Source organism: Solanum dulcamara, chromosome 9 (assembly GCF_947179165.1).
Source record: "Solanum dulcamara chromosome 9, daSolDulc1.2, whole genome shotgun sequence".
NCBI lineage: Eukaryota > Viridiplantae > Streptophyta > Magnoliopsida > Solanales > Solanaceae > Solanum > Solanum dulcamara.
Genome location: NC_077245.1, coordinates 54,940,019 through 54,956,903, shown reverse-complemented (window position 1 = coordinate 54,956,903; position 16,885 = coordinate 54,940,019). Strand labels below are relative to the sequence as shown.

Here is a 16,885-nt window from a genome sequence, read left to right as displayed (position 1 = left end):
ATACATTTGACATCACTCATGACATAAATTGTCCTCCATTTAACATCATCCATGACATCAATATATTCCATTAAATTTTCAGATTTTTCTTTATAATTATTTTATTTATTGTTAGATCCTTCTTTTCCACCTATAAATACCCACATTATTTCCCCATTTTATTCATCAAGCTTTCTCAAAGCAAATTTTTTCTCTATACACTTCTTTACACATTCTCAAATATATTTTTAGTTCTTAGTAGTGAAGAAATACTATTTCGGTGATTTATATACTCCGGGTAGTACATAAAACGTTCCGGCGAGGAGAGAAGCTAGGACTCAAGAGTGTTCATTAAGTCTTTCGGTACCGACTAAAGCTTCGGATTCCAGGTATGTAAGGCTTCAATGAAAGTATTTCTTTCACTCTCATGTCTAAATTATTTTGATTATACGATAAATTATATTTATTTTCTTTAAGCTCTACTCTAAGTTATGTTGGTATTTATCCATGGGTTCTTCCACCCATGTAGTCCAAAAACTCTTTCAATTAAGTCTCTTGATTTCAAGTAATATTTTCTTATGGTAATTCTTAATTTTACTTAATAGTATGAATCATGGTTAAACTAATGATTATTGCTCTATTTTGATGCAACATAATTTCATATGTATGAATTGATGGTTTACAAGTAATTCCTCTATTTATCTATTTAAAGGTTCTTGAAATTCATGGTGGGTTGTTTAAAGCATGATTTTTAATTAATGGATTTCAAAGTATTTATGTATATTTATTTACATACATATTTGCAAGTTGAAGTGATTTGAACCCACCTAGTTTTACTATGTTTTTAATAAAGTTTGATTTGAAAGCTTTGACTTCAAATAAATATTTATGAAAGCAATATCTATGATAAAAAAGGGAGTCTTATAAAATGAAAGAATGATGAAATTATATGAATGATGGATTCTTTATGCAATAAGGATAATTCTTGCATATTTGAATTATCAAATATTTTAATGAGCTATTCTACCGAATATGATGTTTGAATTCTCAAATTATATGCTATGAATATTTTGAAGTATTAAACTATTCCGTGGGATTGACTTAGCACCGAATGAGGCATTGAGGTGGGATTCGGTAAGGGAATCCTAGTAGCAACCCCTTGTCTCATTAACTATGTGCCAACATAGGAGCCCTTGTAGGCTTAGGCTAATGGATCAATAAATAACGCTTAAAGTTAAAGTTAAAGAAATGAATGAAGTTGACGGAGTTCTACCTGGCAAGTAGTCTCTCCGGCCAACGTAGGGGGTTATGTTGGATTCCATATAATAGCTCGCATGGTCTTAAATGTCGGTTATGGTTAATTTCCCACAAAATGAATGTTTTAAAGGATATCTATATGATTTATTATGCATACATTAAATTATGTTCCATATTACATAAATGTTTTAATGTTTTCTCAATGTTCATGCATCCTTACATACTTAGTACATTCAAAGCACTAACGCATACTTTTTTGCCTACATGATATCACCATGTAGGGATCAGTGGTCCTCTTCGTTCTCCTCCACGTGGCTAGTTGAGACTTCGTTTGAAGACTACTTTTGGTGAGTTTCCATGTTCCGGAAATAATACTCCTTTATATTTCTAGCTTATGATATGTTGAGATATTTTACTATGGTATTTCTTCTATTATGATTAAGGGTGAGCTAGGGACTTGTCTTAGCCCCGTTAAATCTAATAGTTAGAGGTATTGTTGGACATATGTAAGTTGAATATTTACTATTATGATTTCCGCTTCTTCATTTATCGTCATTACCTATGAAAGGCTAAAAGAATGCTAAGAGGCTTGTTTGAGGTACTTTTGGGTTCCTCATTCGCCATGTCACGTCTAGGCCCTAGGCTTGGATCGTAACACTGATTTATTGTTGTTCAGGTGTTTTGTTGCCCCTTTTCTGTGTTGTTTGGACTTTTTTGTATGTACCTGCAAAATAAACAAACAGTTAGTGAAGAAATCAATCATTCTCCTCCTCCTGGATTTGTTTTTCTTCTAGTGTCCCTTTTTCCTTTTTCGTCCCTCTCCTTTATCATTTCTTAATTCTTAGATAAGGAATTTGACTCTTGTCACTATTTAGAATTCTTCTCATCTGCACTTTCAACTCCTCGAACATGTAACACTGTAGGGGACCTTCATCTAAGGCATAATTTGCTAGTGCATCAGCTAATTTATTATCTTCCCTTAGGGTATGTTTGAAAATAACATCCAAATCCTTCTTATATTCCTCCACCTCTTCTATCCAAACTGCAATATTCCATGGAGGTTTTCATTCTCCAATCAAATTTTTTTGAATAGTTTGGGAATCTGTCTGAAAAATGATGTTATTTAATCCCCGTTGCTTACAGTATTTCAAGGCTTCCAACAGAGCCACGATTTCTGCTTCTATATTGGTGGCATAACTAATTTCCTCAGCCTTAGCATATATTAGATTCCCTTCTGTATTTCTCAAACAAAAACCATAGGCACTCCTCCCTGGGTTACCTCTAGAAGCACCATCTGTGTTGCAAGTATACCAATCAAGTGGGGGTAAATTCCATCTAACTTGTGTTACCTTCACTCTTGCCTTGCCTGCCTCTAGCATTTGTATCCGATTTTTCCATTCAGCAGGGATAGTTTTAATTGATGGATTTCTGTATAGTACTAGTCTTTGAATAAAGATTAAGACTAGATAAATAACTGGACTATTAATCTTCCTATGCCCATGCTTAATACCATTTCTTCTCTTCCAAAGTTCCCACATTATAATTGATGGCACTGCAGCATATACTTGTTTCAATCTATTTGTTACTGGTGCCTTCCACTAGTTCACAATTAACTATTGTAGTTGTACCCCCTCCATGCTTATTCCTGCAGCCTTGCAAAAAAAGGACCAAGTCCTTTTAGCTGTATCTGATGTTAGGAAAAGATGGTGCATAGTCTCCTCTCTAGGATTTATACAACACCAACACTTTGACCCTAAATTAAAGTTCATCTTCTTTAAAACATCATCAGTAGGAATTTTGCATTTCCAGCATCTCCACAGAAAGAAGGAAAATTTAAAAGGCAACCCTTTTATCCACATGAACCTATAAATGTCCAATTGTGGTCCCCTTAACCTGACAAAATCCCAAGTTGATTTAATAGTAAATTCTCCACTTGTGTCTAGTATCCACCATGGTCTATCAAGGTCTCTTTCTTCCTTGGGTATGGTTACATTCTGTGTTATATGGTCAACAATGTCTTTAGAAAGTACTTCCATCAATTTTTTCTTATTCCACCTCCCCTGTACTACCATTTCTTTGACATTGTGAATTCTTGCATCATAAGTATTCCCTGGATTTACATAGTTTAAAGCTCTCAATCTAGTCCAATTATCAAACCAGAAAAGTGAGTCCCTTTTCCTAACTTGCCACCAAATTTGATGTTCTATAAAGTCCCTGACTTCTAGCATTCTTTTCCAAGTTTGTGACCCCTGTTTCCATTGCACCACTATAGCATTTTCCTTCCTACAATACTTGTTGGTCATATATTCACTCCATAAGGTAGGTTTTGTCCTGAAGTTCCACCAGAGTTTGCAAAAGAGTGCTAATGCCACATCATGTAATGATCTAAAACCTAGACCTCCTTCTATAGTAGGAACACACACCTTCTTCCAAGCCACCCAGTGTCTACTCTTTCCCCCAATAGTATTGCTCCAAAAAAACTGGGCAAACATCTTGTGTATATGTCTGATGATTCCAATAGGAGGGTTAACCGCTGATAACATGTGTATTGGCATGCTTTGAAGTACATGTTTAATAAGAATTGTCCTTCCTCCAAAAGATAACATTTTACCCTTCCATCCTTGTAATCTATTCATGATTTTAAGAGTCAAAGTATTAAAGAATTCATTCTTTCTCCTACAATGATAGATAGGATAGCCCAAGTACATGAAAGGAAAATCTTTTCTCTTAATGCCAGTTACAATCTCAACTGTGATACTGATGTCTCCTGAAACTTTCTTATGCATATAAACAACACTTTTGTCCATATTAATCTTCTAACCAGAAGTCTGCTCATAGTTTCTTAAGATCCTCATTATTTTTTGCAAAGACACCACATCTGCTGAAGTAAAGATGATCATGTCATCAGCATATGCAAGATGATTTATTTTTGGACTCCATTTAGGCATATCAAAACCTTTAAACTAAATATTTTGATGAAGTGCATTTAAACTCCTTGTTAGGACTTCTGCTGCTATTATGAATAAAGTAGGGGAAAGAGGGTCCCCTTGCTTTACTCCTCTGATAGATTGGAAAAATTCTTGTTGTTGCCCATTAACCAAAATAGAGTACCAGTTATTGCTAACAATCCTATAGACCATGTCTATACTCTTTTCTGAAAATCCCATTTGTCTAAGTACCTTAGTTAAGAACACCCAAGATACCCTATCATAGGCTTTTTCCATATCCAGCTTTAATATCACATTTGCATTTTTTGTTCTCAATCTTATATTTGAAACAATTTCTTGAGTCAATAGTATATTCTCCACAATACTTCTATTTTTGACAAAATCAGCTTGATTGAGAGATATAATATTAGATAGTTTAGAAACCAATCTCTCATGTATCAATCTAGAAAAGATTTTGTTTATAAAATTGCTCAAACTAATTGGTCTCATATCAGAGAAGGTGTTAACCCTTTCTTTCTTTGGTATTAAGACCAAATTAGTATGAGTGACAAATCTGGGCAGTTCTACACCGCAAAAGAAAGCCTTCATCATATTGATAACATCATCTCTAATGATTTCCCAGCAAGCTTGATAAAACACACATGTAAAACCATCAGGTCCTTCTGCACTTTCACTATTTAGTTGGAAAACCACTTTCTTCACCTCTTTTTAGTAGGTTCTGCTTCAAAACTCAAGTTGTCTTCTTCAGAGATCATTATGGGTAAATGATTTAGAATTTCATAATCTTTTGGATCTTCTTCCTTTGTAAACTGATCCGTGTAAAATTTGATAGCTTCAGCAATTATTCCCCCTTCTTCTTCTATCCAGTTCCCATCTTCCCCTTGAATTCTTCTTATTTGCATTCTTTTTCTTCTCCCCTGTACAAGCATGGAAGAATTTTGTATTTCTATCCCCATCCTGAAACCACTGCATCCCAGCTTTCTGTTTCCAGAATTCTTCCTCTAGATGTAAATATTTATTTAAATCAGCCTGCACTTTATGCAATTTCTGTCTGTTAGTAGAAGTTGGAAAATTTTGAAACTGATTTTCCTTTATTTTTATAATCTCTTCAAGAGTTTCAATTTCATGAAAAATGTTCCCAAAAGTTGCTTTACTCCATTGTACCAAAGCTGCTTTCATTTTTTTCAATTTATGATGAAAAAGTATGAAAGGGTTTGCCATAAATTCAGTTGTCCAATTTTGTCTAATTATCTCCATAAAACCTTCCTGTTTTACCCAAAAATTCAAAAACTTAAAAGGTTTTTTGATGCTTCTATTGTCTCCTGTGTAAGAGATTAACATAGGAGCATGATCTGAACCACTCCTGATCAGATGTTTGATATCAACACTAGAGTATTTTGTTTGTAACAGTTGATTACCCAAACATCTATCCAATCTTTTAAAAATGCAATCCTCACCATTTTGGCTATTCCACCAAGTAAATTTGCTGCCTCTAAACCCCAAATTTGATATTCCATAATTCTGAATGCACCCCCTGAAATCCAGAATTTCATTGATGGTTACTGGAAGGCCTCCATATTTCTCCTCTTCTGAAGTTATTGCATTAAATTCACCCCCAATCATCCATGGAATATTAACTAAGGTAGATAAATCCTCCAATGAGTCCCACAAATCCAATCTTTCATTTTGAGTACACTTTGCATACACTAGTGTTACTAGCATCTCCTCTTGACTTTCTCTAATCTTTAAATTTATGGTTAAATGTTATTGATGATCCATTATTATATGATAGTCAAAAATATCTTCCACAAAAACCCAAATCTTACTAGATATGTTAGCCATGGCATGTTCCATACATAGTCTTCTCCTATATTCCTCTATCTTGTTTGAATCTTGAAAAGGCTCCATTAAACCTATAAATCCAAACTGGTGTCTTTGATTCATTTTTATCAACCTTGTAAAAGCTTCCTTGGTATTGACTGACCTAATATTCCATATAAGAGCATTCATCATGATTTATTAAGTTTATTAATCTGCCTTCTAGTATGGACTCCACTCCAGGTGGAACACTTGTATCTCTTGATATCTTTCTTTTTTCTTTTCCTCCTCCTTTTTGGAGATGCTTTGGAGAGATGTCTCCTGCTTTAATGGCTGCTTTAAAATTATGCTCTAAGGTGTGTTCATCAAGGTCTATGTTTCTCCTTTCCATATTCAGTTTTGATATTATTGATATGCCATATTCCTGTTGCATCATATTGAGCTCTTGATTTTCCTTCTCCTGTTCTGTTCTTTCTTTATTTTCTTGATTACTCTCCTCATTTTCCATGTTGTTTGTATTATTATTTCCTTCTTGCTGATATTCTATCTGTTTCTCTACCTCCCACCAGGTTTGATTTTCTTGTGAAATCAAGTCTTTGCTATGACTATTGTTTTCCCTTCCTTGCCCTATTTGATTTAAATCTGGAGTTTGAAATTTCACCATGTTATCTTGTGCTTCAGATACTGTTTGTCCCCCTCTTCTTGTGGCTGTTGTCTTGCTGCTGTTTATGGTGGAATGATTTGTGCTCTTGTTCTTCTGGATATCCTCCTGCTCTTGAAGATTTGATGTTACGGATTTTGATTGGAGATTTCTGCATAGTGTGTGTATGTGAGGTTCCTCAGGTAAGATGCCTTCTATTCTAGTTCTTATATTGCTGTTGTGGTTCTCATCTTCAGCTATGCTGCTGTCTTCTTATGGTTGTGCTGTACCAGTTGTGTTATTGTCTGTGTCTTTTGTTATCCTTTTATTAGTATAGAAGCTCTTCTCAATCCATGTTCTAGTATCTTCTTGTGGCATAGGTTCTTTATTCATTTGATCATGATTTTCTGAGATCTCTTCTAGTACTGCAAAAGTATTGGTATTTTCCATGACTCCCTCCTTCTTCTTTGGTACTGGGGTCACTTCCCTAATTATAATCCCTGATTTATCGTTTTTATATTTGCTCCTTCTTTGCATCCATTCTTGTTTACCAGTATTGTACCATCCCCTTCTCCCTTGGCTGACTTCTTTATTTTGTGTTTCTGTGGCTATATCTTTTGTATATTCCTTTCGGAAATCTTCTCTAAAATGTTTAGCCAATTCAGGATGGAGAATTCTACATTCCTTTTCCTCATGACCTTGAAGTCTGCAGTGTTTGCAATATCTTGGTAAGTAATCATAATTTATCCTTACCCATTTTGAGTTTATTATCCCTGATTCATCCTCTTCGGCAATGTTTATCCTTTTTGGTAAAGTTGATAATAAATCGACCTCAACTTTGATTTTTACGCAGCTTGGCCTTGTCTTGTTTGCTGTAGCCAGATCTACTGTTAGCGATTTTCCAACTGCTGTTGCAATGGAAAAAACAGCCTCTTTAACAAAGAAATTTGGAGTCAGTTCAGGAAAGCTTATCTATGCTACTGCACATGAGGTCTCTTCCTTTGGATTGAACCATGGATTCTATATGAAAGATCTCATTTGACAATATCTATCATGTACTTTTAGATAGTAGACAGGGGTAGACATCATTTTAACATAGTCTTCTAGAAAGTTTAGACGAATCAGAATATGTCTTTCATCAAGTACTCCTATGATTGGTACTCCTTTAATTCCACACTGTATTGGAATTACTCTCCTTAGTTCTTTAATATCAATGTTGTCATATGAAAACTTACCTACCACTGCATATTATAGTTTCTCCTTTTCAATCATTTGTTGTATCTCATTTGATTTCCAGGCAATAAAAGGCTCCCCATTGATGTATGAGATTTGTTTTGCTGGGATTTTGACAGTATCTGTATCCAAACTTGTGGGTTTGAAGAGATTGGCATATGTTTGATTCTGAATATTAGTCTTTGAGGTTGTAAATAGTATTGTGGGTTGTGTGTTTAAATTGTTGGTTGTGTTTTGGGTTACCGGAGGAGGTCGTCCCCCAGTTGGTTCGGCCATTCCGGCCAGTAGCTATTTTGTGGGATCACCTCTACTGAGAGAGAAGATAGGTGACGTCTAGGGTTTTGTCCCGACTGCAGGATTAGAGGGTGACATTAATGATAATTATCATAAATATGTTAACATTTTATTTTTTACAAAATCTATTTCTTAAAAAATATTAATTATCACACAATATTTGAGTATCACTATTATGAAAAGATAATTTTACAAAAAGTGTATTAATATAATAAACGTCAGTGCTATATTATAGGTAGAATAATGTTATAGAGAAATAAAATATAATATAAAAAAAATTTCTAGAAAAAATCAAGTTATTATAGTGAAATGCCAATTAAAAAAATAATTATTATAACGAGATTTGATTGTACTATCCTTTGTTGTTTGGCAAAGAATTCCAACTTTGATCAAATAGTATATAACAATAACATACCTAGTATAATCTCACAAAAATGACATTTGGAAAGAATACGATGTACACAAATCACATTACTTTTATAGGTTAGTGAAGTTGTTTTCGAGAATCCTTCATCTAGAGAGGATACAGTGCACCTAAACTTTTCAATATGCTAACTTCTCTAATTACCTTTGAAGATAACAAAACATGCATAGAATAATCACATGGTCATCATTCATAACATCATCAAAATATATAGTTCAACAGTTTACATGCTTATTCATACAAGTAACATTTAATTCAATCATGAACAACCACCAATTATGTTTGAAGACCAATCAACATACAATATAACTCACACTACAGATCTGAAACTAAGCAAAGTCTAACTCCAAGTAAATCATAACTTACCTTAACCGATGAACTGGGCGCAAACATGCTAAATTGTGAGAGCCTTCCATTTTCTCCATGCCTCAAAATTGTTTGATCATCTCCTCTTATGTTGGTAGAAGTTGTAGAGAATATCTAGATAAGGAGTGAAAATGAGTCTCATAAGTTGTGACAGATAGACTTTCCTGCTATATTGGTGAACTTATCACATCTCATATCTCGCAGAGTATGAGGAACATAGTTCTCCAAAAAGATGGAGTAAAATTAGGTCTAGGTCAAAGAAGTAAATTGATAAGTCTACACTTAATATATGTCTGTCACCATAAGTTAGCATCCTCCATCAACTATAAAATGATAAACTCTATCCCATATCTCTCCACTGCCTTCTTTTTATGGAGTCTCTTGTGATAGTCGATGATGAATTCACATACGTCTTCAGACTCGGTACAGTAGAAAACAAGAGGTTTTATCATAGTGAATCTCTAGAATAGATCATGCTCCTAACCTATCATCATTGACCTAGTCACTGGCCTTGAAAACATAACTGACTCAGAAATATCATCCAATCGAGGAGTCACATCTGTAACATGTTGAAATCCCAGATACTGACCTGCGGGAGCAATGGAAACTGCGAAAACTGCATCCATAGTCCCATTAGCTATCAAGCTGCCCAGTAATGTCATCACCTAAGCTATTGACTTTGAACAAGTCAGAGTGGGTGTATTGCCTCTCGAACTGGTACATCTACCTCCACAATCACAATTTAGAAATCTCTCTAGGCCCAGAGAACTCAGCCCCTATCTCGCACCTGCTAGGCAGCTGGAGCTCTATCCCAAATTGGAACTGCTGCTCTCCCTCTACCTCTAGCACCACTTCTGGCCCATCCTTTATCGCGAGTTACGACAATAGTGACTGGCTCAGGAATCTCGAATTTAGCCTCACCTAATCGTGTTCTCACCATTTGTGAGAGAAAAGAGTAAAAGAGTTAAATATCAATTTGGATCACCGGATACCAATTGGAAGTAAGTAATAACACGAAGAAAATAAAATTGATTTTTTCTACTACCCCATAGCCTCTCGAAGAGAAACATAGACGTCTTTGTACCATTCCACAAGACTCTACTAGATATGTTTTTGTACAATGAGATCGACAAACCTAGAGCTATGATAACAACCTTGTAACAATCCAAATAGTTGTGACCGACATCCACATCAACTCCTCTGTGGGAAAACCAACACTTAAACATTCTAAGTCATGCAACAACTAACATTTCTAGCAGAATATGAAAGCATAACAAAATAAAGTCTAACTCCTTGAATTAAATAATAAGTAGTAAAAATCTAAACAAACATTCCAGAATCCAAAAGTCATCGTACTAAAACATCTAACTAAAAATTCTAAGAGTTGGAATAAATAAATAATATCTAGTCACAATATCTAAAAAGAAAGACAATATAAATGAAAGAATCTGTAGTAGTCCGGATGAAAGTAGCTCATCCTCTGATTTGAAAGTAGCGTTACTAAATACGAGGTCTAGTAGGAGCCTCTAAATCACAATCTGCACTTAAAAAAAGTGCAGGAGTAGTATCAGTACAAATATTATGTACTGGTAGGCATCATATACCGATTAAAATTAGTAATGGATATATGATCACAGTTGTAAAATAAGTCGACAGGTAATTCTACATAGTCAACAAAATCATCACTAATTAAAAACACAATAGTGTATACGCGGATACAAATACAACTCATCATCATCCTTAATAGAATACACAATCCAGCACTTGCTAAATGACCAAGTGTAAAATATTCCATCCGCACTTAGCTATTATAAGTGAAATCAATTATAGAATTTTGATTTTATACCACTTTTTAATATAACTAGATATTAACTAGCATATCAAAAATCATGAAATACTGAGCATCAAACATCAATCAATATAAGCCATCAACACACTTGTTCAAAATACATAAAAAGTAGAATAATGGAAATCGTATCCATCTTGGCTTTACAGCTGTATGATCACTACACTTATCAAAAATCACTAACACTCTCTCAAATCATAAGTCTCATTCTCATATGTACACACATGCTGAAGGGTCATAATCTTTCTCATCTAGCCATGACATGTAAAGGACCCTAAATATGCATATATTGTATCAACGTGGTACCTGATCTAATCACACACATAACTGTTTATCTGTAAGTTCACATCAAACTCAAGCCACTCATCATCCGAATAGTAATTATATCCTCACTATATTCACATATTTCATTCTGCTAACCTCTATCGTGATCTCTCAAGATAACACAAGATGTATAAAATAATCACATGTTCATCATTTATAACATCATCAAAGTAGACAGTTCAACAACTTATATGTTTATTCATACCAGCAGAATTTAATTCAATCATAAACAACCACCAATTATGTATGAAAACCAATCAACATGCAATATAATTCATACTACATATCAAAAATTAAGCAAATTCTAACTCTAAGTAAATTATAATCTACCTCAATCAACGAACTGGAAGAAAATAAGTTACATTGTTGGAGCCATTCCTTTTTTCAATTCCTCAAAATACTCAAAGTCTAAGACAAATAAAATATGAAGACATTTTAATAACCTATTTTCTCAAACGAAGGTCTTGAGTATTCAAATCCACCTAATTCTATCTTTTTAGAAGGTCTAATGATTATTAACATGTTATTTTAACAAATCAAAGGTTTTCATGATTAATCGAATCCCATTCATGGAATTTAGCCTTATTAGCCTCTCTTGAGCAGTTTATAAGCACAACAAATTTATTTTTATGGGGTTTCTAGTTTCTTCAATATCAAAATTAAAGGCTATATTCATAATTTCATGCTAGAAGATTGAATGTAACAAAAAAGAACAAAAATTATGCATAATCCTCCTCCTTTTACATAGTACCCCAATAATAAATAACCATAGAGTTCAGCTCATTAAAGTCCCATAAAGAACCCACCCTTCTATTCTATGAAAAAAATGGATTACATAAGAAAAATATGGATTGAAAGTACTTACCTTGAGAGAGAAAATACCTAAGTATTAAAAAAGTCACTCTTGACCCTCTCTGGTCGAATATTCTAGTTATGACCAAGACTGGGCTGAAGGCTAACTTGAAACATGACTTACAAATTCTCAACCTTTGTTATAGCGAAGGTCGCTATAGTTTATATATGCTTTGATCTAGTGAAGCCCCTCGACTTCGCAACTTTCCCAATTGAGATGCCTCCCTTCACTGTAGAAAAGGTTGCTATAGCAAATGAGGTCTTCTCTATAGAGAAGCCTGGGCAAATTTTTTTACTTTATTCTTTTTTTGAATTTTTGCTAATTTTTGAACCATGGGGATCTATACGAGGGTAGTATGACCCTAAACAATCATAAAAATTGGGAAAGCCATTACATCAGATAATAATTAAACACACATTCATCCTCAAACATCAAAAAGGATAGATGAGATAGAAAGAGTAGAAAGAAGATTATCAGACTCCACAAATAACTAAGAATATTTTCAACACATGTCAAATTTAATCTCCCAAGTGGCCTTCTCTACAAGATGGTTCATTCATGTAACACCTCGGAAATTGGTAAGATACGTTGAAAAGGAAATTTGCATATTTTATCACTGATGCAGGTTCTATGAGCTCACGTATAGACGGTACAAGGTCCTACCGTCCGAAGAAGGCAGTTGTGGAAAGTGTTTTAAAAGTTGAAAAAAAAGTTGGGTTTCCAAACATTTTCCACAGACCAATAGGATGGTATGTAAGAGGACGTACGACCTATAGAAAGTGGTCCATAGTTGTGTTCCCATACTTGGTGAAAAATTCAAGATTTTGGGATTGTACGAGAAGGTCCTATAGCCCGTAGAGAGGTTACGAACCATAGAGTGGATTCATAGAATTTTGACTGGATTTTTGACTTTCTGAACTTTAGCTATAGAATAATAAGATGGTCGATAGAAGGACCTACAGACTGTAGATGGCTTCGTAGAGTCCCTCTGATAGTTATTTTTTTAGGATTAATTAGGTCATTTTCTATCCTTTTTAGTCCTAAACTATGTCATTTCTAAACTATTCTTAAGCCCTGTAACTGTATTCACACTTTAAAGTTCTCACATTTCCTCTCATTTACTCAAAGTCTGTTGTGTGTTCGTGATATTGATGGTTTAAGGCAAAAAATATTGTTAGAAGCTCATAGTTCTTGATATTCTATTCACCTAGGATCCACCAATATATATTGTGATTTGAGAAAAGTCTATTGGTGGAATGACATGAAAAAGGATATTATGGAATTTATGGCTAAGTGTCTGAATTGCCAACAAGTAAAGGTTGAGTATCAAAAAGTGGGAGGTTTGGCTCAAGATATTGATATTTCTACTTGAAAGTGTGAAGATTTGAATATGGACTTCACTACAGGTTTACCTCGTACGTGTCATCAGCATGATTCAATTTGGGTGGTTGTAGACTAAATGACTAAGTTGGCATATTTTCTTTCCGTTAAGACTTCTTATTGAATCGAGGATTGTGCTAGGCTTTACATTCGAGTGTTGGTTAAGTTTCATGGTATTACATTATCTATTATTTTATAGTAAGGAACTCAGTTTACTTCTCTATTTTGGAGATCGTTTTAGAAAGATCTTGGTCAGTTTACTTCTCTATTCACCCTTAGACCGATGGTCAAGCCAAACCATCTATTCAGACCTTGAAGGATATGTTGAGCTCTTGTTTGATTGACTTCAAAGGGAATTGTACTAACCATTTGACCTTAATTGAGCTTGCCTTTAATAATAGCTATCATTTGAGTATTCAAATGTCTCTATTCGAGGATCTTTATTGTAGGAGGTGTAGATCTCCTATTGAATGGTTTGAAGTTGGTGAGATTGCTTTGATGGGGTCCAAATCTGTTTATGAAGCTATGGAGAAAGTTAGACTCATTAGAGAGAGGTTAAAGACTGCCCAAAGCCAATAAAAATCCTATTCAAATGTGAGAAGAAGAGAGCCTAAGTTTGAAGTTAATGATTGAGTTTACTTGAAAATCTTACCTATGAAGGGTGTGATATATTTAGGTAAGAGATGGAAGCTTATTCTTGTTATGTAGTCCCATATCTAATTTTGAGGAGTTTTGGTAAGGTGGCATATGAGTTAGATTTGCCTTCAGAGTTGGAATTCGCAAATTCGGTGTTTCATGTTTCTTTGTTAAAAAAGTGCATTGGCAATACTAGCTGTATTATTCTTTGGATAGTATGGGTGTGAAGGAAAGTTTGTCCTATGAGGAAATTCTAATTGAAATTATAGACTGGCAAATTCAAAAGTTGAGAAATAAAGAAGTTGCTTCAATTAAGGTTCTTTGGAGGAATCAGTCAGTTGAGGGTGCTACTTGGGAGTCCGAAGCGGTATGATGTCCTGTTATCCTCATATGTTTCCCTCTAGTTCAATTTTAGTTTGAGATATTATTTCCTCATGTTTACTCTTTCAGATTCATACATCTCATATATTCTCATGTTTCCATATGCATGCATGTTCATGAAATTGGTTTTCAAAGTCATGTTTTAGATAGTGGTTGATTACTACTTAGTTTTATGCATTTTGATGTGTTTTTCATTTATGTTGGGTTGTTAGTATCTTTCCTTCCTCTGTTCATGATAGCTTGAGTCCCATTCGAGGACGAATATTTCCAAGAGAGAGATATTATAACACCTCGAAAGTCCAAAAATTGATTTAGGAAGAAAAGAGCTCAAGAAGTTACTGGTACATGATTTATACGAGGCCATGTACAAACCATACAAGCTTATAAAATACATAGAGGGCTATTGTAAATGGGTCTAAGAGAAAGGAAAATCTCAAGTTAAAGTCTACGGATGGTTGTACGGTTCGTATAAGGTCCAACAGACTATAGACGAGGTCGTAAAAGAACTTCTGAGGCTTGGATTGAGGTCCCTTAGGACGGACATGTTCTACAGTCATGGTGAGTTCTATGGACCATAGGAGGGTTCGTAGAACACACTACCACACTTAGGGAATTTTGTTAAGGGAAATTGTAAGAGAGGTTTGTGCGGCCTGTGTAAGGTTCCATGAGCCATAGACCTGGCCGTAGATGGGAAGTTCAGAGAATTAGTTTTGGAAAGTTGAAAGGACAAGGGATGTCTACGGACTATAGATGTTTCTATGGCCCATAGAGGGTGATCATAGATGGGACTTCAAAAAGTGGGTTTTCTCATGTGGCTTCCACGAGACCTATACATTCCGTATAGAGTTCTATGGGCCATAGAAGGCGTCCATAGTCCAGCCGACAGTCATTTTTTTCAAGGGTAATTCAGAATTTTCCCATTCTTTTAGTATCTAAACTAGGTCATTTTGGACTAACCCCTAAGACCTATAACTACCCAAACCTTTCAATTTTCCCCCATTCCCTCTCATTCACCTAAAAATCTCTAAGGCTCTCAAGCAACTCTCCCAAGGTATTCTTCTCCAACAAAGATAGGGTTTCAAGAACTGAAGTCTCCTTTTCAAGTTTGAAGGCTAGAATTCATTGAGGTATGTAGGATTTCATCAATGGATCTTTTACATCCATTGAGTCCCAAAGATCTCCCTACTTTTTCCATGAATTTCAATTCAAATTTCTAGGGTTTTAATGATCTTGCATTGGGTTCAATAGATTATGGTTTTATTCAATTTCAATGATCTTATTATGCATGATTTGATCTTAATTACATATTTTTGATAAATTTCACATGAATCCATGCATTATGTATATTTTATGATTATGAATTATGTTTGTGAATTGTGTATGCATCATGAACTTATGAATTACGATTTCAAGGATGCTTTTAGATAAAGTATCAATACGATTTGTAGGAAGACAAAGGTTGATTCAAATTAAAGAATTCTTATCAAGAGGAGTCTTCATGATTTTTCTATGAACAAGTTTATCATAATTTTTGATGCTTAGACAAGTACCTTTATGAACATACAATGATATCATGATTTGTTAGAGGAGCTATTCTTATAATTTTTAAGTATTTATGATGAATTTGGTCTTACAAGCTTATTACCATTTTCAATGACTATATTATGATTATGACTATTCTTGTTGAGAGGGTACCTAGCATCGAGTAAGAAAATCGCTTTTTGGTGTAGAAGGTATGATATTGAACTCCATGTTATAGCTCACATATTTATGTCAATTAAGAGTTTCTCTCATTATGTTATGTTTCCATTATGATTTTCTTACGAATATTGTATTGACCATATTCTATGTTTGTAATGATGTTTTAAAGGCTTTCTTCATGTTTTAGCTTGGTCATTACATTAGCATATTTATTTCATGCATTGCATATTCTTCATACTCAGTACATCCTATAGTACTGACCATATATCTTTTTGGCTATATTATTTTATAATGTAGGTCACAATGCTCTCTCTCATGCCTGTGGTTAGTCCTTGGATCCTATCAGTGTAGATTTACTTGGTGAGTCCTTATGACTTGAGGTCACAACCATCTTATGATGTTTTCTATTTTGTCTTTCAGCTTTAGTTTATTTTGGTGTAAGACCCCAGAAGTCAAAAAAGTTGGAACCAAGGAGAAAATTCTCAAAATGTAGACTGATGTCAAGTCCACGAGTCACTATATGACTCGTAGAGACTTCTATGACTCATAGGGGTGAGTCCTTGAAATTGTGAAAGACCAAACCTCAAGGGAAGTTCTACGACTCAACAATATGAGTCGTAGTCCCATCGATGAGTCATAATGATAACTTGTAACAAAACTTTAGAGACTACTATTTTGCAGGTTTTCAGGACCTGCAGGACGAGTAAAGTTTATGACTCGTAGTCCTTTTGACTAATCGTAAAAATGACTCATAGTAGAGGACATAGACACTAAATATCATAGCTTTCAAGTGGCCTGCAGGAAA

The 16,885-nt window shown here is 34.5% G+C and overlaps 1 long non-coding RNA gene across 1 annotated transcript; it reads left to right on the top strand.

The window, feature by feature from the left end:
• The first annotated feature begins 6,687 nt into the window (after positions 1-6,687).
• On the top strand, positions 6,688-7,585 carry LOC129902097 (uncharacterized). The gene is made up of 3 exons (XR_008770046.1): positions 6,688-6,845; positions 7,308-7,370; positions 7,496-7,585. It is a non-coding gene; the product is annotated as an uncharacterized LOC129902097 (long non-coding RNA).
• Positions 7,586-16,885: the final 9,300 nt, after the last annotated feature.